Source organism: Chiloscyllium plagiosum, unplaced genomic scaffold, assembly GCF_037043375.1.
Source record: "Chiloscyllium plagiosum isolate Xiang-an unplaced genomic scaffold, Cpla_swu_hap1 HiC_scaffold_7, whole genome shotgun sequence".
In the NCBI taxonomy this organism is placed as follows: Eukaryota; Metazoa; Chordata; class Chondrichthyes; order Orectolobiformes; family Hemiscylliidae; genus Chiloscyllium; species Chiloscyllium plagiosum.
The window spans coordinates 12,032,304-12,059,639 of record NW_028270145.1 but is presented as its reverse complement, the minus strand read 5'-3'; the positions used below and the strand labels follow the sequence as shown (position 1 = coordinate 12,059,639).

At 41.0% G+C, this 27,336-nt stretch overlaps 1 long non-coding RNA gene across 2 annotated transcripts in view; it reads left to right on the top strand.

Moving 5' to 3' along the window:
• LOC148149556 (uncharacterized) overlaps positions 1–24,021 on the top strand; it is a 63,662-nt gene extending 39,641 nt beyond the window's left edge. Inside the window, exons 3-4 of one of the 2 annotated variants that reach the window (XR_015757588.1) lie at positions 20,489–20,653; positions 23,839–24,021. This is a non-coding gene — a long non-coding RNA (uncharacterized LOC148149556). Of the gene's footprint in view, positions 1–20,488; positions 20,715–23,838 lie in introns of those variants that run through there. The other variant, XR_015757587.1, reaches the window with a different exon arrangement.
• Positions 24,022–27,336: the final 3,315 nt, after the last annotated feature.

Sequence of the window (27,336 nt, the reverse complement as noted above, 5' to 3'; positions counted from 1 at the left end):
TAACAGTCTCCCAGCTCCAATGAGTAAAAGGTGGTTAACCTGAAACATTAACTTTGATTAGATTAGATTCCCTACAGTGAGGAAATAGTCCCTTTGGCCCAACAAATCCACACCAACGCTCCAAAGAGCAACCCACCCCCCCCGACTAATGCACCTAACACTATGGGCAATTTAGTATGGCCAATTCACCTGGCATGCATATCTTTAGACTGTGGGAGGAAACTGGAGCACCCAGAGGAAACCCACGCAGACACTGGGCAAATGTGCAAACTCCACACAGGCAGTCATCCAAGGCTGGAATTGAACCTGGGACGCTGGTGCTGTGATACAGCAGTGCTAACCACTGAGCCACCGTGCCACCCTTCGCCACAGATACTGTCTGACCTGTTGTGTATTTCCTGCATTTTCTGTCTTTTTTACACTTCTGGTTGTTCCTATTGGCTGTATGATCAATAATTTAATGCACTCTATAGCGTTGTTGAAAGTAGATTGTTTTCAGCAAATCCACATTTCATTATTCTGTGCATCTCTTAATATTCACATATGTGATCATGAGCTACAGAATTCAAGTGGATATTCACAACTGACATTTGACTAACTAATCTGCCATCATTAAGTTCATACCTCTCTCAATTCTTAATTAGAAATATTGCATTGGCTACCTTCCAGTGCCAAGAACAATTTATAAAGTAGAAGGCAGGCTAGAGATTATGGTTAAAATTCACTGACCTATCCATTTTTTGAGTTTTGCTATATTTTTCAGAACCACTTCTGAAAGTCATTTTTTTAAACAATTATTCCACATCCTGCTTATTATATACTTTTATATGCTCAGAAAAAAATGTTTTCATTTCCTTTTGTATTATCAGAAAAGCATTGGCCTTCTCACTTCCTGCTCAACGTCCCCATCGTAAATTCCATTTTGCTCATGTTTTTCTTTTCTGTCATCCATCCAAGTTTTATCACATCATTCTTTTGAACTTCTTTCTATTTATCTGTTTAATTCTATACTCTACTTTAGCACTCTTTACTGAAAGCAATATATTTATTTTTCACTCAATTTGTCTCATATTTGAAGAGCCCTCATTTTGTGAATTTTAACGCTGAGCTAATCTGGGCCATATTTATGTCATTGAACTTTGCCTTTTTCCGAACCAGCGTCATTATTTTTGACTCATAATTATCCAATTCTATTTTCGAAAGCAGCCTGCTTATGTTTTTGGGAGCTATTTCCCAGTTTTTGTCAGACTGTGATCCACTTCATTACCCATAATGAAATTAAGTCAAATCTTGAGTGCACTATAAAGAATATTCTGAGCTTTGACGAATACAGTGAGATTGATTGTAATGCATTTTGCCTGGCATTAACAGGGCATCATCAAAATGCTGTCAATTGCTCCTTTAGTCTGAACTGGTCAGAGCTTGTGTCATGCAATGGATTCAAAAGAGGTTCAGCAAAGTTAAGCATATAAATACTTTTGTACAAACCAGAAAGAGCAGGGGTGCCCCACATAACTAGTTCAGGCTACAGCCACTATTGAACTTCCCCACATTTACCTTGCTGAATGTTACACAAACGGCTTCACTTATTCAGGGAATGCAGGGATAGGTCCTGAAGCCTGGCGTTTAATGTTCAGCAATGAAGATGGGTTGCGTTTCCGTTTGGGTGAAGCCAATCCATTCTGGATGACTGTGTCCTCCCCAGAATTAGTTTCAATGAATGGAATCTTCCCAGCTCCTGAACTGTGTGTGGGAGATGTTTAGATAAGCAGGGCAAGATTAGAAAAGTGAGACTCTTGACGTTGAGAGAAAGAAGTCTGATATTCCACCCGAGGTTTTAACGGTGAGACACCCAATTCACTTCAGAGCAATGAGGGATCCATTTGCATTTTGCTCACCTCATTAGTAGCTTTTCAGCTTCCATTTATGTGTAATTTTGTATTCTTCCAAGCAGCAGGGAGGAACTAAACAGTGATAATTCTCAACATGGATGTCAGAGCGGGTAGCTGGTGGCTCCAGCTCACTGCTTACTCCAGCTTAGCTGGCAGTCCCCAAGGAGTAGTGCACCTTCCAGTTTGCCTATGGTGTGAATGCCACTGAGGACAGCTAGTCTTCCTCACTTAATTCTTGAAGCTGCAGTTGCAATTACAGTTGTTCAGACACAGGCGATGATATAGATTGGCAATATATTTCCGAATGTGACGTTCCATTTCTGGTGAAGTGTCACTCATACCATCTTTGCACCCTCTAAAACCTTTCTGATTCCCTCTCACTACGTGTACATGGCTTTCAGCATTTGGTGCACAGCCAGACATTAAATATGGCACTGGCTGCAGAAATCTTGGAAGGTCACGGTTGCAGCAAGTTCCTCCACTGAGTGCGAGTGCAGCAGTATAGGGGCGTAATGGCCGCATTTTGAGGTGACCAGCAGAGATGTGTGTGAGATAACTCAACGAACTCGCAGAGAAGAACTCTTCATAAACACCACACCACACCCCACCTTGAAATGTCCAATTTCTAAATGTACAAATGTGACATTCAGCAGAAAGTGAGGACTGCAGATGCTGGAAATCAGAGTCAAAAAGTGTGGTGCTGGAAAACCACAGCCGGTCAGGCAGCATCTGAGGAGCAGGAGATTCCTGATGAAGAGCTTATGCTTGAAACGTTGACTCTCCTGCTCCTCGGATGCTGCCTGACCAGCTGTGCTTTTCCAGCACAACACTTCTTGAAATGTGAAATTCAGGCCAACTTTCCTGGAATATGAGCCATCTCCATCCACACGTTCATTGGCCTTATCTTGCTATTCCTATATTGACAAGCTCAATGTATGAACAGCAGCCTAGAGTTATTAATTTTGATGGCCTATCATCTTAAAACTATTCTCTAATTCCCAAACTCTCTTTTGACGGATCTTCATCTGGTCCTTCCTATGACTTAGCTCCAGTCTGAACCACAACTTCTAGATGATGTTGGATAGGCAGCAGCTCATTTACCCACAGAAAGAACATAAGAACATAAAAAATAGGAGCAGGAGTAGGCTATCTGACCCATTGAGCCTGCTCCAGCATTCAATAAGATCATGGCTGATCTTTTTGTGGACTCAGCTCCACTTACCCACCCACTCTCCATAATCCTTAAAGCCTTTACTGTTCAAACATTTATCTATCTTTGCCTTAAAAGCATTCAAAGGTCTCCAGAAATGAGAATTATGGAAATAGGAATGAGAAATATGATTAGAAACCGTACTCTTTTAAAGTTGGTTGAGGGACAAATATTGGGCAAAAACAAGGACTGCAGATGCTGGAAACCAAATTTTAGATTAGAGTGGTGCTGGAAAAGCACAGCAGTTCAGGCAGCACCAATATCGGTCAGGTCACTGAGAAGAATCCTAATTGCTTTCCTTGAGATAGTTCACCTGAGGAGACCGACAGTTTAAGGCTCCATCTAAAAGACAATGCAGCACTTGCTCACCACCACTCTGAAATGTCAACCTCTATTGAATACCCAAGAGTCTGGAAACGAGCTTAAACTTGTAAACATCTGACTCAGAGTCAACACCAACATTTTAGTCAGATCTCTCGGTTGCAACCGTATAGTATTTGAATAATCTCCTGTTTACAGAAACTCTTACCATGACTGCAATTTTTATTTTTAATTCCTAATCTTATGACAGTCATTTGTTCCACAGGTTTGTGGTTTTCTTCAGGGTTACCCTACACATAGCCTGCGTTTAGGAGAGGTATTTAGAGCCACAGAACAGTCAAATCAACGCTCCTGGGCATTCCCTACATTCCGTGACTCATCTTCTTACCCTAATGAATCGTCACTTACTACACTTCCTCATTTAAGCATTTGATCTGTTCATATATGAAGAACTGCCTCCAAATACTTCTTCAAATTTCCAAATCAGTAATTCAAAGGCATGCAGTCAGAGACATTTCATGTATCTGTAAGTACACTGAAAGAGCAGGTCAGGAAGGTATTTTTACAGTCATACAGCATGAAAACTGGCCCTTCCGTCCAACCAGTCCACGTCAACCATTTTGCCAAACTAAATTGATCTCACCAGCCTGCACATGGCTCATATCCCTCCAAAGCTTTTCTATTCGTGTACTTAGCCAAATGTCTTTCAAACATTGTACCTGCATCCTCAACTTTCTCTGGCAGTTCATTCCACACACAAACCACTCTCTGTGTAAAACAGCAGCCCATCATGTTCTTTTTAAATCTTTCTCCTTTCACCTTAAAATATGCCCCCTGGTTTTGAACTCCCACACCCAAGGGAAAAGACCCTTGTCAATCACCTTATCTATGCCCTTCATGATTTTATAAACCTCAGTAAGGTCACCTCTCAACCTTCCACATTCCAAGGAAAAAGTCCCAGTGTTTCCAATCTATTTTTATACTTCAAACGTGCCATTCCCAGCAACATCCTGATAAATGTTTTCTGACCCTACTCCAGTTTAATAATATCCTTCCTATAATTGGAGGATTTGAGCTAGAGGGAGGGGCTGAATAGGTTAGGGCTGTTTTCCTGGAGGGTTGCAGGCTGAAGGATAATGTAACAGAGGTTTACAAAATCATGAGGGGCATGGATAGGGTAAATAGACAAGGTCCTTTCCCTGGGGTGGGGGAGTCCAAAAGTAGAGGGCATTGGTTTAAGATGAGAGGAGAAAAATTTAAAAGAGACCTAAGGGACAATTTTGTCATGCAAAGGGTGGTGCATGTATGAAATGAGTTGCCAGAGGAAGTCTTGGATGCTGGTACAATTCCAACATTTAAAAGGATCTGGATAGGTAAATGAATAGGAAATATATAAAGTAAAATGGGCCACGTGCTGGCAAATGGGACTAGATTAATTTAGGATATCTGGTCAGCATGGATGAGTTGGACTGAAGGGTCTGTTTCTGTGCTGTACATCTCTATGATACTATAACAGGGTGACCAGAACTGTACAAATATTCCAGAAGAGGCCTCACCAATGTCTTGTATAACCTGACGTCCCAATTCCTATACTCAAAGGTCTGAGCTACAAAGGCAAATGGTTAAACACCTTCACATCCCAATCTTCAGCTGTGGGACATTTAGAGGAAGTGACAATTTCTAAAGGTGTTGCTTAAGCAGCCATATTTGCACCATTGACCACCATGTTGCACTGGCAGTCAGAACACTGTGTGATTCCAGTTCCTGTTCATGATACCTTGTTTTTGCCACTATCCTCTGATTGATACCAGCAATGACAAGTCATTGGGAAATGATGGTGAGATTAGAAAAATAAGGTTTTTGGCTTCAAGAAAGAAAGTTTAATTTTTCCACCCCACTGTGAGGCAAGAACCTTGCTAGGAAGTGACTAGAAGCCAATTTACACACATTATTACCTATTCTCACTTAGTTTATATACAGTTGGCTATTCTTTTTTAAAAATTTCTGTGTAGGATGTGGGTGGTGCTAGCTGGCCACATTTCTTGCCCATCTCTAGTTACCCACATTGCAGAGAGAAACTGGATGGTGACAATTCCCAATGTGAAAGTCCAAGGGAGTACCTGGAGGCAGCAGCCTGGTGTTTTCCTCCTCTGAGCATCCATCTTGGCCAGCAGTACCCTTAAACCTCAGGGATGGTCCATGGACAGTATAAGCACCTGCAACTCCATTTATGGTGGTTGGAATTGGTCATGCACCAGCCTCATTTCATCAACCTGGCATGTCTCTAACTCAAATAGAATGCTCCATCTTAGAACAGACCATCTCCTTGAATTGTAATGCCACTGCCAGTTCACCTTGCACACAGAGACTGGCACCCATCTCATGGACTGCAGCAAGGTACATCTCAGACTCTTCTCTTGCTATCCTAGCACTCAGTCACTCTGCATCTACTTAGATGTTCATAGCATCTGCACCTTACTTTGCCTTTTTGCATATTGCATCCACATTCAGACCATAGAGGCACACTGTACTTCTATCCTGCCTTGCCTCTTAACACGAACATAGAGCCAGGCACCTTACTCTCATTTGTGAGCAGTGATCAGTTTAAGGCTGGATATCTTGCTATGTGGCATCATGCTACACCAATGTCACGCCTTCAGCATGTCCCAGCAGCTTGCATGACAAACACACTGGATGTACATCAACCAAATTGGCCATGTCTCAAAGGCTAAGGGAAGTAGTCTTCAATTAAGACAAGACGGAGTGTCTTCAGTCAAAGGGTACCTGACAATAAGCTAAGAGGATCGTCCAATATTAGGCCAATGATTTGAATATGGTCAGGCAGGTATATGGAGCAGATAGGGTCAAGGATTCTGTATCATTACAGTCCAGCGAATGGGTCTGGTCTGAGTCTGAGTGGTTTACTCTTTAGAGGCTGGATGGGGACTTGTTGGGTTGAAGGGCCTGTTTCCACACTGTAGGGAATCTAATCTAATTAGGAGAAAGTGAGGACTGCAGATGCTGGAGATCAGAGCTGAAAATGTGTTGCTGGAAAAGCACAGCAGGTCAGACAGCATCCAAGGAGCAGGAGAATCGACGTTTCGGGCATGAGCTCCCCTCACCTATCAGCATTCTGAAAAGACCATTCCCTCCGTGTCTCCCTCGTCAGGTCCACACCCCCCACCAACCCAACCTCCACTCCCGGCACCTTCCCCTGCAACCGCAAGAAATGCAAAACTTGCGCCCACACCTCCCCCCTTACTTCCCTCCAAGGCCCCAAGGGATTCTTCCATATCCGCCACAAATTCACCTGCACCTCCACACACATCATTTACTGCATCCGCTGCATCCGATGTGGCCTCCTCTATACTGGGGAGACAGGCCTCCTACTTGCGGAATGTTTCAGAGAACACCTCTGGGACACCCGGACCAACCAACCCAACCACCCCGTGGCTCAACACTTCAACTCCCCCTCCCACTCCACCAAGGACATGCAGGTCCTTGGACTCCTCCATCGCCAGACCATAGCAACACGACGGCTGGCGGAAGAGCGCCTCATCTTCCACCTAGGAACCCTCCAACCACAGGGGATGAACTCAGATTTCTCCAGTTTCCTCATTTCCCCTCCCCCCACCTTGTCTCAGTCCCAACCCTTGAACTCAGCACCACCTTCCTAACTTACAATCTTCTTCCTGACCTCTCCGCCCCCACCCCCACTCCGGCCTATCACCCCCACCTTATCACCCTCACCTTAACCTCCTTCCACCTATCGCATTTCCAAACACCCCTTCCCCAAGTCCCTCCTCCCTACCTTTTACCTTAGCCTGCTTGGCACACTTTCCTCATTCCTGAAGAAGGGCTCATACCCGAAACATCGATTCTCATGCTCCTTGGATGCTGCCTGACCTGCTGCGCTTTTCTAGCAACATATTTTCAGATCTAATCTAATTACCTGAGCCAGCAACCCATACCCACAGTCACACAAAGACAGAGTGTCCTGTCATAGCAAATAACTCTATCCTGTGTATCGACCAGGAACTAAGGGCCATGATTGATTTTCGTGCAAGGTGCTTGCCCAAAGATTAAGTCTATGACCCACAATCTTTCTCAAAATCTGTAAAGCAAGTGCATGTGGTATTCCCATTTGGGATTATTAAAGCTTACCTGTAGATGGGATATTTAAGATTTTGCTTTAAATAGCATTGTGGGCACAGTCAAGTAGTCACTCTCCTAAGCACTCTTTTTATCATTGCTTTCAATCTATGTCTATGTTGCTCAATTTTGAACTAGATTACAGAATAACCCAGGTATAACAGCCTCTAAATTTGATAATTGGATATTTATATATTATAAGATGACGTTAGATGCGCACAGTTAAGCTACTACATAGCCATCCATGCTGAAATAATATAAAAAGATTATTATTCTACATTCCCTCACATTACTGAGTTATCTTACTTAAACAAAATATCCCTTAATTAACCTCTTTCCAACCCTGACCAAAGCTCACTCTCAGTACATTAAAACTTCACCTGGACCTTCATGAATTACCAGACTAAAAACTGGATTTTCAAGTGGGAGAATTGAGATGGACAGTTGCCCAACACCTAGTCAAATTGAGGTAAACAGGACACAACCACTCATCAACATGATTGCAGTGTGCAATCAAACCTGAGCAACTGCTGCCTGGTCAGCCAGTGCAGTTACTGCAGAAAGGCTGCAATCAAGAGCACACATCTGATGCAGAAACTCTTATCACTGGAGCCAACCCACACAGCCACAAGCTCAGATGCTGGCATTGTGTGCTTATTAGAAGATGACTATAAAAGTAGGATGTGTACCAGTAAGCCTCCAGACTCAAACGGGCTGCAGCCAGGATGGGGTACGGCTGGAAGGGTGTGGTGTGAGTGGATAATAACATGTGTGAGGGCACACACACACACACATCCTGTTATAGGTGAGCTCAAATTAGGATTCTAATGGACTGTGCAAAAGAAACCACCAATGGACCCCATTATGATAGTGGTAAGTATATTCAATCAAATCTTAACTTCCTAAATCTGTTTGTTACACTGAGACCTTTCATAGAATCATGGAGTCATGCAGCACAGAATCAGACCCTTCAGTACAATTCATCCGCACCAACCAGGAACCCCAATCTGATCTAGTCCCATTTTCCAGCTTTCATGGACTAATATTTTTTAAGAAACAACAAACATTGACCAACAATGGCTGAAATATGGCCCTAAGCATCAAATTTTACATAAATAGTTGCAAAATAAAGGAGACAGAGTAAAGCATCTCTGTAAAGTGACCATTTTTGTTCTGAAATGAGAAAAGAAATACCTGTATAGCTACACAATTATTACATAAAAGACTATAAACATGAGGGTGGTTGGTGCAAGGGAGGGTAGTTGAATTGGGCAACCTCACAACCTTTGAAAAGCATTTGGATGAGCACTTGAACTGTCATAACATTTGAGGCTATTGGCCTCATGAGAAACAGTGGGACTAATGTACGTAGGAGAGTGAATGGGCTGTACTGTATGATTCTTTGATGAACAAAATGCTTTGCTTTACACCCAGCTTCTGTTTAAGAAATGGTTGTATTCAGACTACCAGGCTCCTGTATCTGACACCGATAGACTGCAGTGCAATGACACAAGCATACAATACTTCTAAAATATTATTCCATTCTCTTCACCTCTGACCATTTTGACACTTCAATCACTAAGTAAAAGAGTCTTGTGTGGCTTTTTCAAGACGATAGTTCATACAAAAGTACGCTTTAAATTTTTAAAATGTTTTTCTTTGGAAAAAATACATTTGTTTTCTAAAAACTAATAACATGAAAATACTCCCTTCTCGCTGGACAGATTCCAAATAAATGTATATTTTTATTTTTATTCCTATTATTGAAATATATGTCTTGTACATTTTCCTTCTATTTGTAAATAGTTTTTGAATAATTTGACTATTATAGAGAGGCTCATTAAAAATGAAGGGAACTTTTGAAAGTGGATCTCAGAAGAAAAGAATGTAGCGACAGTTTAAAGGGTGATTAAAACAGTAACCAAAGGTTGATAGGTATTTAATTGTAATAAAGGAGGGATCTTATACACAAGAGTCAACCTGGCCCCCAGTATCCACCTATTTTATTAAGATATAATGGTAAAGATATGAATGTGACAATTACACATGAATATATAACAGACTCTGAAAGCCTTGCTGAAGAAAATAGATAAACTCCGATGGCCTCAGTCTCTGGGGTGTTCTTAACTGAGGATATTCCACTCAGGATATCGAAAAGTCTCTCATTAGGATGCCCATTTGAGAAATCGAAGTCGGTATTCAAAAGCCAAATTAAGTATTGTTCAAAGGGTCTAATTAATTTAACAAAAATGAATTTAACAATAGGGAGTGGCTATGGTATGCTCTCCAACAATCTGTTCTGTCTGGAAACTCTTTTCAACATTACCAAGAGCATTTGCTAGTGATGGGTTTCATGACTGGTTTGTGAAAATTCTGCGCATTATAGAAAAGCTTTTCTTGCGTATTTGAGTCATAAGCTTTGTTGCTTATCACTTGAGGTCCTTATCAGTGACTTACCTGTCCAAAAATCAAGAATGAAAATGTAATTGCTCTGGTGTTGCTACAGATTGAAAGTGTTCATATAAGGAATAAGCTAATAAGGAAATCAGTAAGTATTTTTCTTTGAAAGTATTTTATAAAACGGATAAGCTTATTGCACGATACAAGATTTACATTTTTTATTGCACCTTGCCTATGTATATTTGGAATAGAAATTTCATTAACCTTTCTGTAAGAATAACAGACTCATTTTGCTCATGCTACTGGGTCTTTGAGGATTAATATTTCCAAGGGCTCAACAGCCAGCCCTACACTCTTTGCAGCTGTTCTCTTGCAGGACAATAGCATGCATGGTCCCACCATGGCCATTGCACCAGTTCCCTTCCTGTTGCCAGCCGCTCATGAAGAGATGCTAAAATCTAAAGCAGTTTGAGAAAATCTTGCATCTGAAGACTCCTCTTTTCTAGCCTCCCTGACAACAACACTCATTCTATAATGGAAAATAAAATCCAAAGCAGCTCACCTGGAATTACTGTGCTGATTTAACTCCTTTGACATCTACCATGTTGGTCCCTCATGCAGTTCATAGATCAAAAACTCCCAACAGTGCAGAAAGAGGCCATTTGGCCCACACCAACCCTCCAAAAAGCATCTCACCCAGTATGACCCCCCTATCCTATCCCTGTAACCCTGCATTTCCTATGGTTAATCCACCTAACCTACACATCCCTAGATACTACAAATAACTTGGCTCAGCCAGTTCAGCTAAACGGCACATCTTTGGACAATGGCAGGAAACTAATGCACCCAGATGGGATCCATGTAGACACGGAGAGATTGTGGAAACTCCTCACAGATAGTCACCTAAGAGTGGAATTGAACACAGATCCCTGGCCCGGTGAGGCAGCAGTGCTAACTACTGAGCCACTGTGCCACCTCATTTTTAAGTAGCAGAGGACAGTTTAAATCCAGCAACCTCTGGGTTATCAGCCCAGCACACACCTGCTGCACCATTCTGCTATGTTCAATATATATTTCTTTGAGAATGCCCAAGAACATGACCTGTCAAACTAAGATGTGTACCAAATCAGCATTTGATACTGAATGGTGCCACACTGTCCTGCTCCATCCATCTGCAATAGAAGCAGAGCAGGCCTGCGTTAGTGATTGTGTAAGATAACAAGTGATCTGGCTGGCACTGTTGGGGTTCTGGGCTCTTGTATCTTGAACACGTTGGGCTACACAAGTTGAATTTTCCACCATCTTTCTCTGTTTCTCTGCTGGCAGACAGAAGAGATCAGAGATTTCCCAACATAATAGAAGTGCAGGATTTATTGATTATGATGGGAAATTGATCGATTGATATTGATTTTCCTACTGTTTACAATTCTCAGCAAAACAGTTTTCTCCTTGTGTGGTGACTTGACTTTCACCTCCCACAGTATATATATTTGTGAATATATCTTGCTTTAATATACTGACATTTAAAATTAAAATGTCAAAAACACACACAACAAATGACTGGATAGAACACAATAACTATTAACTCAATAAGTCATGTATGTTCACACAATAAGAGACGATCAGTTCACCAAACAACAATAATTTAGAATTTGTAAGTTCTTGTTAGTTGATAGATTACAGTGCAAAATAAACAATCCCCTGAAATAAGAAGCTCCTTGAAACTGGAATCACAGGTAGTTAGGATAGTGAAGAAGGCATTTGGTATGCTTTCCTTTATTGGGCAGAGTATTGAGTACTGGAGTTGGGAGGTCATGTTGCGGCCGTACAGGACATTGGTTAGGCCACTGTTAGAATATTGCATGCAATTCTGGTCTCCTTCCTATTATAAAGATGTTGTGAAACTTGAAAGGGTTCAGAAAAGATTTACAAGGATGTTGCCAGGGTTGGAGGATTTGAGCTATAGGAAGAGGCTGAAGAGTCTGGGGCTATTTTCCCTGGAGTGTCGGAGACTGAGGGGTGACCTTATTGAGGTTTACAAAATTATGAGGGGCATGGATAGGGTAAATAGGCAAAGTCTTTTCCCTGGGGTTGGGGAGTCCAGAACTAGAGGGCATAGTTTTAGGGTGAGAGGGGAAAGATATACAAGAGACCTAAGGGGCAACTTTTTCTGAGCTGCCAGAGGAAGTGGTGGAGGCTGGTACAATTGCAACATTTAAGAGGCATTTGGATGGGTATATGAATAGGACGGGTTTGGAGGGATATGGGCCAGGTGCTGGCAGGTGGGACTAGATTGGGTTGGGATATCTGGTCAGCATGGACGGGTTGGACCGAAGGGTCTGTTTCCATGCTGTACATTTCTATGACTCTATGACTCTAAGTAACAGCCATAAAGGATAGACTCGATATAAACATGAGAAAAATAAAGAATGTAAGAAAAAAATAATTTTGAAAGCATTCTACAAATAGTGAACTAAATCCTAAAACACTGTGAGAATAGAAACTGTTCGACTTACCAATACACTACAATATTACCAATACACTACAATATTACCAATACACTACAATATATACACTACAGTGTTTTGGTAAGTATTTAATATACTGAGATGCAACAACTTTGATGGTGTCTCTTTTGTTCTCACTGTAGCATACTCTAGCACTTCTTTTCCTTACTGATAATGGCATCAAGGGTTTGGTTGCAAAGTATAAAGACACTTAAAATAAGAAGTACATTTGATTTATAATTTCCCAAAGAATATTTATAATAAATATCAGTTAAATCTGAGCAGAGATTGCATCAACAGAGCATCATCTAATTAATTAAAATTACTTAGGCAAAGTAAATATTAATGTCTTGTGATGGTTGTGCTAAATCCAGTTTTAAATGGGATTCCATGCAGATATTGTCAGAATATAAATAGATTTTATAGAGTACAAGATTTCTCTACAAATAAGCTTATCGTCTCTGTCATCCTGGTGTGTCTGTATTCATCATTGTTCCATATAAAGGTTGCTGATATAATCAATGGGTCACAAAGCACAATTGTACAACAAACCATTCTATTTTTGGGTTGCAATAGACTGAGTACTTGTTGGAGCATGAAGTTTTATTCTAAACAAAATACTTTGCCAGTTCATGAGTTATGCACAGAAGTTGGTTTACACCGAGGCTAACTATTAATATCAAACAAAGAACTGTGAATGCCAGAGCTCTGAAACGAAAACAGAAATCACTGGTGAAATTCAACCGGTCTGGCAGCATCTGCGAGAACAAAGCAGAGTTAATATTTTGAGTCCAGTGACTCTTCATCAGAACTCACTCATTAATATTGGACCACATACAGACTAGCCAGCCAATTTTACAAACAGGACCTGAAATTGGCATTGGATTCCCTCCTTACACGTGTTGAGAGCCTCATGCCTCTTTTTGATGGGGATGCGAAACATCTCTTTTTCTGACTTAACATTGTGATGCCTAATAATTATGTAAGCCCTGCTGTCACATTCAAAGATAGGGTGCAATTTTGCATGTAAAAATTCTGAAAGGGCATGCTCCCATCACATTTAGAGTCATAGAGATGTACAACACGGAAACAAACCCTTCAATCCAACCCATCCAAGCCAACCAGATATCCTAACCCCATTTGCCAGTATTTAGCCCATATCCCTCGAAGCTCTTCCTATTCATATACCCATCCAGCTGCCTTTTAAACATTGTCATTGTACCAGCCTCCACCACTTCCTCTGGCAGCTTATTCCACACATGCATCACCCTCTGCATGAAGAAGTTGCCCCTTAGGTCCCTTTTAAATCTTTCCCCTCTCACCCTAAACCTATGTCCTCTAATTCTGGACTCCCCTAACCCAGGGAAAAGACCTTTCTAGACCGCATTGCCTTAAAATTCAGCTGTCTGAATATTACAGTGCCAATGCTTAATAAACTGTATGAAATTACTTTCTCTGTTTATTTTCCAATGTTTCTAAACCATACAAATTAATTATTTGATTTTCCAGCAAAAGAGAACAAAATAACTTATTACAAATCTACTAAATTTGTTGAAATTTTAAGAGATGTTTTCTATCTGAACAACTATTTACATTTGTCTCAGCTTTGTACTGATTCCTCATGGAAATGTTGCAGCTGTCATTGAAAATGCTCTGTCATTTTGTGTAGTCATTAAGAAAGTATTTATTGTCATAACTAAATTCTGTACATGGAGAAATATACCTCAGCAAATGTGCTATCTACATTAATAAATAATTAATATGATGTTGCTATATATGTTGTATAGGTACTTTGAACATAATGTCCCAAATGAGCTACAAAAATCACCACTCCACGCTTTTAAAATGCCTACCCAGCAAGCCATAAATAATCTCTTTGCTGATCAAACCAAAAAAAAATGCTGCAATAAAACTGTTAAAGCTTTCCATTTCCATTTATGGAAATACAGGTAGCTATTTGTAATTAAATAGAGAATAGAATTGAAATATGTTCTGGTTATTTATCAAGTTCCCACACATCATGTAATTTAGGGATTAGCTGGATGTTATGCATTGCACAGAAGAAAGCATCTACGTATTGTATTTAAATCACCAAATACTGAATAGTACTACCTCGATGAAGTAATATATATTTCATTCAAGTATAAATGACATCCATAGTACAGCAGCAACAATGACTGCATGTTCTCAAAATATAGCCCCAGTCTATTTGTAGAATGACCTCTCTTAAAATAGACTTCAACCACTGAGCTTCAGTTACTGGAGTAGAATGTGAATGAGGTTTCTCTGAAAATGTGAAATCTAGATGAACTCACTGACACATTAAATAGAAATCCTCAGAGGTGTTTATTTGCTGGCATTTGTATTTTAATAGAAAGTCTGACTGTGTGAAATCTTTTTGATACCATAAACAAATTGAGTGATGTTGATAGTTTATTCTTGCAAAGAATAAGTCATAAATATCCAAGGCAAGAATCTCTGTTACAATATATTATCATGGTTTATGAGACATAATGTCAGATTTGGTTTGATTGAGCTTCAGCGCTTCAATTTTACAGTATTGTAGGGTTATTTAAATGTACTTGTTGTTGTATATTCTATGTGAAAACTCTTTTAGAGTGGGGTTTATGCAGTTTTTAGTTTGCTTGGCTTTCATACATTTGTTATGCGATTGCTCCATAGGAGTTATGAATGAACAAATTTATTTCTCTTATAAATTCTGTTTGCTTTGTTGACCACATTTCTTCTCAGACAAAGATATGAAGTAATCCATTTACAGTGGCTTCACTTGAAGTATAATTAACTAGACGGTATGCACTTTGTAGATTTTCTGGAGAATGGTATAAACATAAGTCCTTGATTCCTTCGGGGTGAAAATTATCATCTTGAGACAGCTGTAACCGTTTCAGGTAACCACAATTTTATCTCTGTCGAATTGGCTGCTTTTAAACAGATAGGATGTCAGAGGTAAATTACCAATCTGCTGAAGTGGTTGAGCCAGAATTCAAATTGGAGTTCCAAGGTTTCCACACTCAATTATTCAATGTCATTCAAATTTCATGTCCAAACTCTATAGGTGCCATTGAGCAAAGACAAAAGTGGGACACTTAGAAACAGAAAGCGTTCCCATCACTGTGCACAGTTATACATTTGACCAGAGGCCTGGCATTTACAGTACGGGCCATTTTGAGAGGAAAATTAGAGTGGAACTTCAATAATGCAGCCATGAAGGCCTCCTTGACTTCCTCCAGGGTAGGCTCCTCCCATACCAGTGCTACCTGTGTGCTGCATTGTGCAGTGATATCGCCCCACACAGCTGCCTCCTCTATGACACATTGACTTGGCTTAATGTTGCCATCACATGACCCTGTCCGTTGATATGATGCCAGGATTTTAACCTTTGACCACTCCTGACAGCATTTGCTTTGTCCACTCTCTAAAAAGAAGCTTTGATGCAGAAGAAGGACCCTGCATCCTTTAAAGGTCCAAACACCTCGCTTGTAAGTCATATTTGTGGAAATTGTTTTGCAATTGCAAGGTGTTCAAAAACACTACTGGAGTTGTTTTGTTACATCTTTGTGTAGTGTGTAATGAGGTCAGCTAACTGGACCTGACAAGTTCCCTGATTAGGACTGTTCATCAGGGTCAATCAGGGAGCCCTTGGCTGAGTGTCAGAGATACTGACATTCTGGTGCCTGACACTGTACAAGGCAGTACTATAGCCAAGGACTGTTCATGTGTAAATAAAAAGTAACTTGGTGATGGTATACCAGCCTCTGTAGAGTTATTTCACCCTGCATTTGCCAGACAGCATTGCTGTAAATTCACCAGGAGTAGAAGAATAAGTGACCTGTCCAGGAAAAGGCTGCAGTGACAGTGCCTCTGGGTATGCGGTACTACAGTGAAATGGAGGAGAGGTTATTGAGAGAGCCATGCAATTCCCTCTGCCCAGCTAATCAATGTACCCAGCAACTCAACGTACATTCCATTATCTGTTGAAGTCCTCCTCTCCCCCTCCCACCCACCCCCCACCCCCCACCACCAACCTCTCCACGTCCAGGTGATTCAACAAACAGACGTTCCTTTCACCTTGCCATCACTGCAGCCCATTTGTGCCCCTCTATGTTCTGCACTCCATGTCACACTGAATCCAACATGTGTGAAAGTGTCTGAGCTGGTGACAGCAAGCATTGGTTTAACTGAAGCTGTCTCTTCAGTTAATTATGTCTCCCTCCTTCCAGGGCTCCTGCAGCTGGACAGATGACAGCTCTTGGGTATCTGAAACAAAAACAGCAATCATAATATGGGAGAGTTCACTCTGTGGTTTGAACGAGAGAAGGCAAATTCAGATGTGATGGCATTACAGTTAAATAAAGGCAATTACAGGGGCATAAGAGAAGAACTTATGAAAATCGACTAGAAGCAGAGCCTAGCGGGAAAGACAGTAGAACAACAATGGCAGGAGTTTCTGGGTGTAATTGAGGACACAGTACAGAGGTTCATCCCAAAGAACGATTATCCGGGGAGGGGTTAGACAGCCATGGCTGACAAAGGAAGTCAGGAAATGTCTTAAAGACAAAGAGAGAGTCTATAAAGTGGCCAAGAGCACTGGGAAATCAGAAGATTGGGAAGACTACAAAAACAGAGGATAACAAAGAGAAAAATAAGGAAGGAGAGGATCAAACATGAAGGTAAACTAGCCAGTAATATTAGAAATGATAGTAAAAGTTTCTTTCAATACACAAAAGGCAAAAGTAGAAATTGGGCCACTGCAAATTGATGCTGGAAGGCTAGTGCTAGGAGATAAGGAAATAGCTGAAGAACTTAATAAGTACTTTGTGGTCAGTCTTCACATGTGTAATATCCCAACAATTAAGAAGAGTCGGGGCAGAGTTGAGTAAGGTAGCCATTACAAAAGAGTAAGTGCTAAAAAAGCTAAATGGTCTAAAAATTGATAAATCTCCTGGCTGCTGTGCTTTTCCGGCACCACTCTAGTCCAGAATTGGTTTCCAGCATCTGCAGTCATTGTTTTTACCCAATGGGCTACATCCTAGAGTTCTGAGAGAGGTGGCTGAGGAAACAGCGGAGGCACTGACTGTGATCTTTCAAAAGTCACTGGAGTCAGGGAAAGTCCCAATTGATTGGAAAATCACTGTTGTAACCCTCTTGTTCAAGAAAGGATCAAGACAAAAGATGGAAAATTACAGGCCGATTAGCCGAGCCTCTGTTGTAGGTGAAATTCGAGAATCCATCACTAAGGATGAAATTTCTAAATTCTTGGAAGTGCAGAATTGGATTAGAACAAATCAGCATAGATTTAGTAAGGGAAGGTTGTGCCTGACAAACCTGTCAGGATTCTTTGAAGAGGTAACAACTAGGTTAGACCAGGGAAACCCAGTGGACGTTATCTATCTAGACTTCCAAAAGACCTTTGAAAAGGTGCCTCATGGGAGGCTACTGAGTTAGGTGAGGACCCATGGTGTTCGTGGTGAGCTACTGGCATGGATTGAGGATTGGCTGTCTGACAGAAGACAGAGATTTGGGATAAAAGGTTCTTTTTTGGAATGGCAGCTGGTGACAAGTGGGGTGCCCCGCAGGGTTCAATGTTGGGGCCGTGGCTGTTCACTCTATATATTAATGATCTGGATAAAGGGACTGGGGGCATTCTGGCGAAGTTCGCCAATAATACGAAGTTAGGCGGACAGGCATGTAGTACTGAGGAGGTGGGGAGGCTGCAGAAAGACTTAGTTTAGGAGTATGGTCCAGGAAATGGCTGATGAAATTCAACGTGAGCAAATCCGAGGTCTTGCACTTTGGAAAAAAGAATACAGGCATGGGCTATTTTTCAAACAGTGAGAAAATTCATAAAGCCAAAATACAAAGTGATGTGGGAACGCTAGTCCAGGATTTTCTAAAGGTTGATTTGCAGATTGAATCCGTGATTAAGAAAGTAAATGTAATGTTGTAAGAGGGTTGGAATATAAAAGCAGCAACGTGCTTCTGAGACTTTATAAAGCTCTAGTTAGGCCCCATTTAGAATACTGTGTCCAGTTTTGGGCCCCACACCTTAGGAAGGACATACTGGCACTGGAGAGTGTCCAGCGGAGATTAACACGGATGATCCCTGGAATGGTAGGCCTAGCATATGATGATCGGCTGAGGATCCTGGGATTGTATTCATTAGAGTTTAGAAAGTTGAGGGGTGATCTAATAGAAACTTACAAGATAATGCATGATTTAGAAAGGATGGATGCTGGGAAGTTGTTTCCAATAGATGGAGAGACTGGGACCCGTGGGCACAGCCTTAAAATTAGAGGGGTGAATTTAAAATGGAAATGAGAAGACATTTCTTCAGCCAGAGAGTGGTGAGCCTGTGGAAATCATTGCCACGGAGCACAGTGGAGGCCAGGACTTTGGGTCTCAAGGCAGAGTTTGAGAAATATTTGATCTCGCAGGGAGGTAAGGGCTACGGGGAGAGTGCGGGTAAGTGGAAACGAAATGCCCATCAGCCATGATTAAATGGTGGAGAGGACTCAATGGGCAGAATGGCCTTGCTTCCACTCCTATGTCTTACAGCCTTATGTTCTTAAAATGTCAGAGGTGGACGATTGTGAAGGAATGGGATAGAATGGGAAAGAAGAGATTTTCAGGCATACCAATAGCAGATTGCTCATTGTGCTAGGCAGCAGAATGAAGATAAACCATGGGTTGAGAAGAGATTATAGACAGGTGCATACCATTATTCCAGTATAGATACCCACCATTCCCATTGCAACCCAGTAAAGAGCCATCTCCTATATAAGGCTAAAGTAATACAGGTGTCCTTGTCTCCTACTGGTTCTGTTATGTTCTGTTTCCTTCTATTGTAAATCACTTTGTCCTGAAGTAGAGAAGGCAGAAAACCGTGATTATATAAGAGTTGGAGTATGTAGTGCAACAATAAATATCAGAAGAAATAGTTGCAGTATGGATTATATTATCCATTTAATCAATCCCAACAATACACTAATGATTAACTTGGACATTAGCTTCATTTTCTTGCCTGATGTGACCTTGCCTTCAGCAGGGATAAGACAATACTAATGTTATTCCTTGTAACTTGAGAAACTAGACATGGACAGTGTGGATGTGAAGGATCCAACAGACATTTAATACAGTTGTTTATTATGTACAATTGCTACATTCACAGGCATGTTAATGTATAGGGTAGTATTAAGCTATTCATTTAAAGCAGAAGAGCATGCTTCTAGTAGCACGTCATGCTTCATGTGATCCAACTTAAGATGGAGCTTGCAATCTTCATACCCTTGGGTCACAGTGGCAATATCATGAGCATGTCTTTTAAAAGAATACTACATCTCTTCAAGATATCATGACATTTTGCATCGCTTGAAGATACACTGACTTATTGACTGTGAGACATAGCACAACATCATCCTCTCCAAATATCCATTGATTCCCTGAAAACCTAAAAGGGGAGGCAATAACCTAGTGGTATAAAACTGGACAATTAATCGTGAGACCCTGGTAAAGTCTGGAGTTAAGAACCTAATGATAACCATGAATTAATTGTCAATTGTTAGAAAAACCTATCTGATTCACTGAAGTCCTTTAGAGTAGATAATTGCCATCCTTACCTGGTCAGGTCTGCATGTGACTCTAGACCTACAGCAATGTGGTTGATTTTTAAACTACCCTATGGGCAGTTAGAGATCAAACAATAAATGCTTGCTTAGCCAGTGACACCCTTATCTCATGAATGATTTAAAAAAACCTCTGACTAACGGGGAACACTCACAACTAAGGAGATTTCAAAGAATCACAAACCCCTGAGTATGGGAATTACTCCTCATCTCAGTTATAAATGATTAGTTCATTATCTTAATACTGTGTCGCTGTGCTTTAGATTCCCTGACTAGTGGAAATGATCTCCTCATGTCAATTCTGTCAAGTTTCTTCAGAATCATGTACATTCCATGAAATTATCTCTTTTTTTTAAATTCCAGAGGAGAAGGACCCAGGTTATTCAACTTTTCATCATGAAATCTATTGAAGCTATGAACCTAATTCGTGAACCATCCCTACATTGCTTCCAGTGCAAGTATTTTCTTCTTTAAAGACAGAGACAAGAATTACACAAAGTTTTCCAGATATCGTCTCATCAAAACTTGGTACAATTGTCACCTGGCTACTTTATTTTTGTTTTTCAATGTCCTAGCAATAAAAGCTGACTTCTATTTTCCTTCCTAATAACTGTGACAACATGCTAAGTTTCTGGGTCACTTGTACAAGCACACTCATATTTCTCTGAGCATCAATATTTCCATGTTTCATATCTTTCAAAAGATGTTCTATTCTTCTTTTATTATGAAAATGAGTAATCCTACACTTACCTACGCTATATGTCATCTGCCTTCTTAGAGTCAAAGAGTCATAGAGTCATACGACACAGAGCCACAACCTTTGGTCCAACTCAACTGTACCGACCAGATATCCCAATCTGGCCTAGTCCCCTTTACCAGCATTTAGCCTATATCCCTCTAAACTCTCCTATTCATATACCCATTTAGATGCCTTTTAAATGTTGTAATTGAACATCCTCCTTCACCTCCTCTGGCAGTGCATGCCATGCACACGCCACCCTCTGCGTGAACACGTTGCCCCTTAGGTCCCTTTTTAAATCGTTCCCCTCTCACCCGAAACCTCTAGTTTTGGACTCCCCCACCCCAGGGAAAAGACCTTGTTGATTCTCCATATCTATGCCCCTCATGATTTTATAAACCTCTATAAGGTCATCCCTTCAGCCTCCGATGCTCCAAGGAAAACAGCCCCGGCCCATTCTGTCTCTCCCTATTGCTCAAACTCTCCAACCCTGGCAACATTCTTGTGAATCTTTTTGAACCCTTTCAGGTTTTACAACATCTTTCCTATAGCAGGGAGACGAGAATCTATTTCAAAAGTGGCTGAACCAATGTCCTGTACAGCTGCAACATAACATCCTAACTCCTATACTCAATGCACTGACTAAGAAAGCCAATGTACCAAATGCTTTCTTCACTACTTTATCTACCTACAAATGCACTTTCAAAGAAATATGAACCTGCACCTCAAGGTCTCTTTCTTTGGAATACTCTCCAGAACCATATCATTAAGCGTGTAAGTCTTGCCCTGAGGGCTGGAGTGAAGGGAGTCTTGGGCAGGAGATAGGGGAGGAGGGAGTAGGCAAAGCTGACAGATGGTTGAAATTGGTGGGAAAGGGGACAACTTGCATGTGGGAGGGTAACTAGCTAGGGGTAATGTAACACCTCATGTTTATCCACTCCCTCTACAGCTCCTTCCATACACACATAACCCTCTGAGTGAAAAAGTAACCCCTCAGCTCCTTTTGAAATCTTTCCCTTCTGACCTTAAACCTTTGTCCTCTAGTTTTGGACTCCCATAGCCTGGGAAAAAGACCTTGGCTCCTCATCCTATCCATGCCCCTCGTGATTTTATAAATCTCCTCATCTGTCTATATTTCTTTACAACCTATTTTTCCTTCAGTGTTAATATTATCAGAAAACTTAGAACATTACTCTCTGCTATATCATCTAAGTCATTAATACAGATTGTAAATACCTGAGTTCCCAACACTAATTCTTGCAGCATACTATTAGTCACAACCTACCAGCTTGAAAATGTTCTGTTTTTGCCTAATCTTCACTTCTTGTCCATCAATCAATCTTTTATCCATACATATGTGTTATTTCGAACTCCATGAGCTCTAATATTTCCAATTCCCGAAGGAAGGGGAAGTTGCACCACAGCACCGTCCAGTCCAGCAGGACCTTCAGGTCCTTAGCTACAGAATGAAGTGTCAATGTCCCTGTCTGAAGTGTCTGGCCAAATATCAATCAACTGCACAATGGGCATTTAAAGATGTGGGTGCAAGGGATATCAGTAAATTCCAGGATATCCAAGGATTGGTGAGTTTTTCTGGGAATGGCACAGGCTCAGCTGGGTCTAGAGGCATACTTGAGAGATGCGGCAGGTAGTGAATGAGGCATGTTTGGCAAGATATGATGAGAAAACTCACTAGGCCTTGCAGCAGAAATCCCCGCCGAAAAAACATCATTACAGCTCAGCCAAAGAGTGAAGGTTCAGTCCATAGTATCACCCATTTTAAAAAATACCTGAGCAACCTGCTCATTCAACACACATATATATTGAGCTACAAAAAGGTCACTTAGTGAAAGAAAGATTAAAGTTTGCTCGCAAGAAATCAGTCTTCTGTTTTAAAGACGAGGATGCTCAGGGAAGCTTCAATCCTGGACTGTTTGTCTCCATAATATTGTTACTGCACATCTATTGTCGTATGTGAAGTATATTGAACCATTTAAAATTTAAAAGAAAGATGTGTCATTTTACAACTATTACGTACGCTTGAACCGGTGTCACTGTTGTGATGTTGGATATGCCACAGGTAATTTCTGCACTGCAAGCTATCACTAACTGCTGCAATGTAATTAGATTAGTTGTAAAATTTATTCCAATATTACTGGTTGAAGGATAAATGTCCTGAACGCAGGAGAAAAATCCCCCGTTCTTCTTGTAGTAGTGTTGCAAGATCTTTTGCAATCTTTTCAGAAAATATTCAGGGTATCAACTGAACATCATTTCCAAAAGAGAGTGCTCTTAACAATGTGGCACCTTCTCAGCACTGCTCTGTATTTTCAGCCTAGATGCTGCCCTGAAGTTTCAGGAGTAGTATTTGAGCTCTCAACATTCTGACTCAAAGGCAAGATTGCTACACTAAGTCTTAGCATAAGAGGGTGGAAAATATGTTTCATGTTGCACTGTGTAAACATATATGTTACACTTAGTCATTTGCTGGTAGAAATCTACCTAAAATATGGGAGGTATGGGGATGTACTGCCCTTATGCCTGTTTCCATAGCGACGTTTGAACCAGCCATCGGAAGTTAGCCATTTAGCCGACAAGCAGTGATGTTGAGTGAAGGAAAGTGTGATTTTGCTTCTGGGAGAAACCCCATTTTGCCTGAGCATGGTTATCAAAGGATTGAGACCAGACCTGAAACGTTGACTGTTATTTTCACTGGCAATTCATCGCACATGTTACTCAAATGAAGCAGGAATTTAGTCAAACGCTAATATGCAACAGAAGCTGCTTTTGTAGATTTAGGCCTTATTTGACATTAAATTATGATATTGGTTTTCATTATGAGGTAACATTTTTATAAGTGTTTCATATTACTTAAAGTTAGTAATGCAGACAATACATTCTTGCTGTCACTTTTATTAGAAGGGTTATTTATTTTCAACCAGACTGATTCATTTGATCCATTTTCTATTTATAGACTACCATAGCAACTGACACGCATGGAAGATGAGGGTTCTTCATGAAAAAGAAATACAAATAGCTGTCTGTTGAAATAAGGCAAAGTGCCTGTTTAAAAAGAATTTCTGAGTCTGGAGTAATCAAATATGTGGATCATTTGTGAAAGCTATGGAATTGTAAAGTACTTTGAGCAAAATAAATGAAATCCAATAGGTTTGTTATGTTACAGGAATTTACTTAACAAACATATTTTGTTTTTGAATTTGTAAGATGTATGAGTTTCCTTTTGTTGCATAGTGTCAGATTTCCACAAAGTTTGAATATTTCTTTAGCTATTATCTTAATGATACAGTAATCTCCATCTTCCCGGTGATTAGTATTCATGTGTCAGCTTTAGTTTTGCTTCTGACTACAGCTCACGGAAAAGTATTCTGATTTTTGGATGATAAAATTTTATTAGAACCAAATCGGATACAAGTTGTGCATGTGTCATAGAATCCCTACAGTATGCAAGCAGGCCATTTGGCCAATCGTGTTCACACCAACCCTCGGAAGAGCATCCCAACCAGACCCAACATCCTGCCCAATCCCTGTAACCCTGCATTTCCCATGATTAATCCACCTAGCCTGCACATCCCAGGACACTATGGGAAATTTACCATGGCCAGTCCATCTAACCTGCACATCTTTGGACAGTGGCAGGAAACTGGAGCATTTGAACTCTCAACATTCTGACTCAAAGGCAAGAGTGCTACACTAAGTCTTAGCACAAGAGGGTGGAAAAAATGTTTCACATTGCACTGTGTAAACATGTATGTTACACTTAGTCATTTTCAAACGTAGCTGGTAGAAACCTACCCAAATATGGGAGGCATAGGGATGTACTGCCCTTACGCCTGTTTCCACAAAAACATTTGAAGCAGCCCTCTGAAGTGAGCCAATTAGGTGATGAGCTGGCAGAAACCCACACAGACACGGGAAGAATGTGCAAACTCCACACAGAGGCTGAAATCACACCTGGGTCCCTGGTGCTGTGATGCAGCTGTGCTAACTGCAAAGCCACCGTGCAGCTAGTTTGCTAATTCAGTTCAATTGTCCAAAACCATAATTTGTCCAAAATGATATGACAACAGTAATTCTGCCTGTGCTACTTGCGGATATTGTTAATCAACCTGCTTCAGGAACATTACAATGCACATGTGAGACAGGTGGGACTGCCCCAGAGGTAGGGGCACCACCACATGACACCAAGTGCTGCCTGCCCTGCTGCTAAGTTCCTGATCTCAGGTGCATCACCTGCTCGAAGGCAGATATCTTCCTAAAGAAAATAAGGAAAATAGCGAATGTCATCCCTTAATTATCATGTGATTACCTAATTACCATCATTTGATTTGCTTTGATTAATTATTATTGCCACATGTACCTAAATGCAGTGACAAGTCTTGTTTTGCATACAGTACAGGCAGAACATACCATACAAAGGGAATAGGGTAATAGAACTGAGCGAGGAATACAGTGCTACAGCTGCAGAGAAGGTGCACAAACAGCAGGATCAACATTATATTTAAAATTTGAGAAGTCCATTCAGAAGTCTAAGAACAGGAATCTGTTCATGAATTTATTCATACATGTATACAAACTTTTATACCTTTTGCCCAAGAGGGTGGAAGAGAGTATAACCAGGATGGGAGGGGTCTTTGATTATGTTGGTTGCTTTCCTGAGGCAGTGGAAAGTATCGATGGTGTCAATGGATGGAAGGCTGGTTTGTGTGATGGTCTAGGCTATGTTCACAACTCTCTGTAGTTTCTTGCTGTCTTGGAAAGAGCAGGTGCCATACCACACCTCACTGTGATGCATCCAGAAGGACACTGCATCAATAAAAGTTGGTAAGAATCTTTGTGGACATGCCGAATTTCTTTAGGCCCCTGAGGAAGTAGAGACATTGTTGTGTTTTTTTGATAATTGCATCTACACAGATGGACCAGGACAGATTGTTGGTGACCACTACTCCCAGGAATTTGATGCTCCCAACCATCTCCAACTTTGCACCATTGATGCGGACAGGGGCGTGTCCTCCACTCTGCTTCCTGAAATCAATGACCATCCTTTTCCTAATGTTGATGGAGAGGTTGTTATATCTTTATACCATGCCTCTAAACAGTCAATCCCTTGTCTGTATGTCTCGTCGTTGTTTGAGATCCACCCTACAATGATGGTGTTATCAGCAAACTTGTAAATGGAGTTGGGGTGGAATTTGGCCACACAATCTTGAGAATATAAGGAGTATAGTCAGAGGTTGAGTACACAGCCTTGCGGGGCACTAGTGTTAAGGATTATTGTGGAAGAGATGCCGTTGTCTGTTCTTACATAATTGCGGTCTATGGGTCAGGAAGTGGAGGATCCTGTGATGGGGTTGAGGGAGCCAACACCTACCTCTCAGAGTTTAGAGATGACTAAAATTGCTGGAAGTTTTGAAGGTCAGCTCTCTCTTCCATTGGATGGTGTATGGCTTTTCATGCCAATATAATTTAGTTTCTTAGTAAAGAGAAACAAAGTATTGACTTTCTTCTCACTGGGATTTCCCAAAGGGTAGCTGATCCACATGGACCTTAGGATTACGAGAAGATTAACAGCCTGAGTAGGTCATTCAGCGTCATGATCCTGTTGCAACATTGAATTAGATCTTGGCTGATCTGCACCCCACCCCATTTGTCCATCTCTGATCCACAAACCTCTTGTTTGACAACAAACTCAGTCTTCAAGATTTCAACGGACCCAGCATATGTAGTTGTATTGCAGAAAGGAGTTTCAATTTTCTAGTATCCTTCATGTGAAACAGTGTTTGCTGATTTTGCAGCTGGATCACTGAACTCAAAAGTTAAGATCATTTCTTGATTTCCTTCTGGAAGACCAAAGGAAATAGAGTCAAATTATTGTCATCGAACTTGTTAACTTCAGTAAACATGTTTCTTGTCTCAGCAGACTCAGTTTCAAGTGGTCTGTTGCACCTTGCCACAGGATGTTTTTGTGGAGTGGGGAGCAGAGTAGGATATTGCCAGGCCCCACTGACCCTGGAGGCAGATCCTAGCAACCCCTGGAGGATGGTGAATGCTGAGGCAGGCTTGTTAGAAGGGTCTTTTCAGCTCTTTCTGTTGCAATAAAACCAGTTCGGCACTCCAGACTTTATGCCACAAACCACCTCATTCCCACCTACACATTCCCAATGATTGTTCATAACTTCCATCAGAATCTAATGGCAACTCTTATTCCCCATCCAGTCCTCATGGCCCCTCATACCCTCCATCCCAAAGCAGTGCCAACACACTGGGTACACATGAAAACCCAACATCTGGTTAACATGTTTATAGGGTTGTAGAAACAGCAGTTTATTTTTCTAAGAACATTTCTGATTTTTTCTTTCTTTCCTCAGCCATGCATTAGTTTTATATAGCTCATGGTTATGCACAGAGCAAATTCATGGCAAGGGCAGATGAGTTGGTTTTAAGAGTTTGAGAG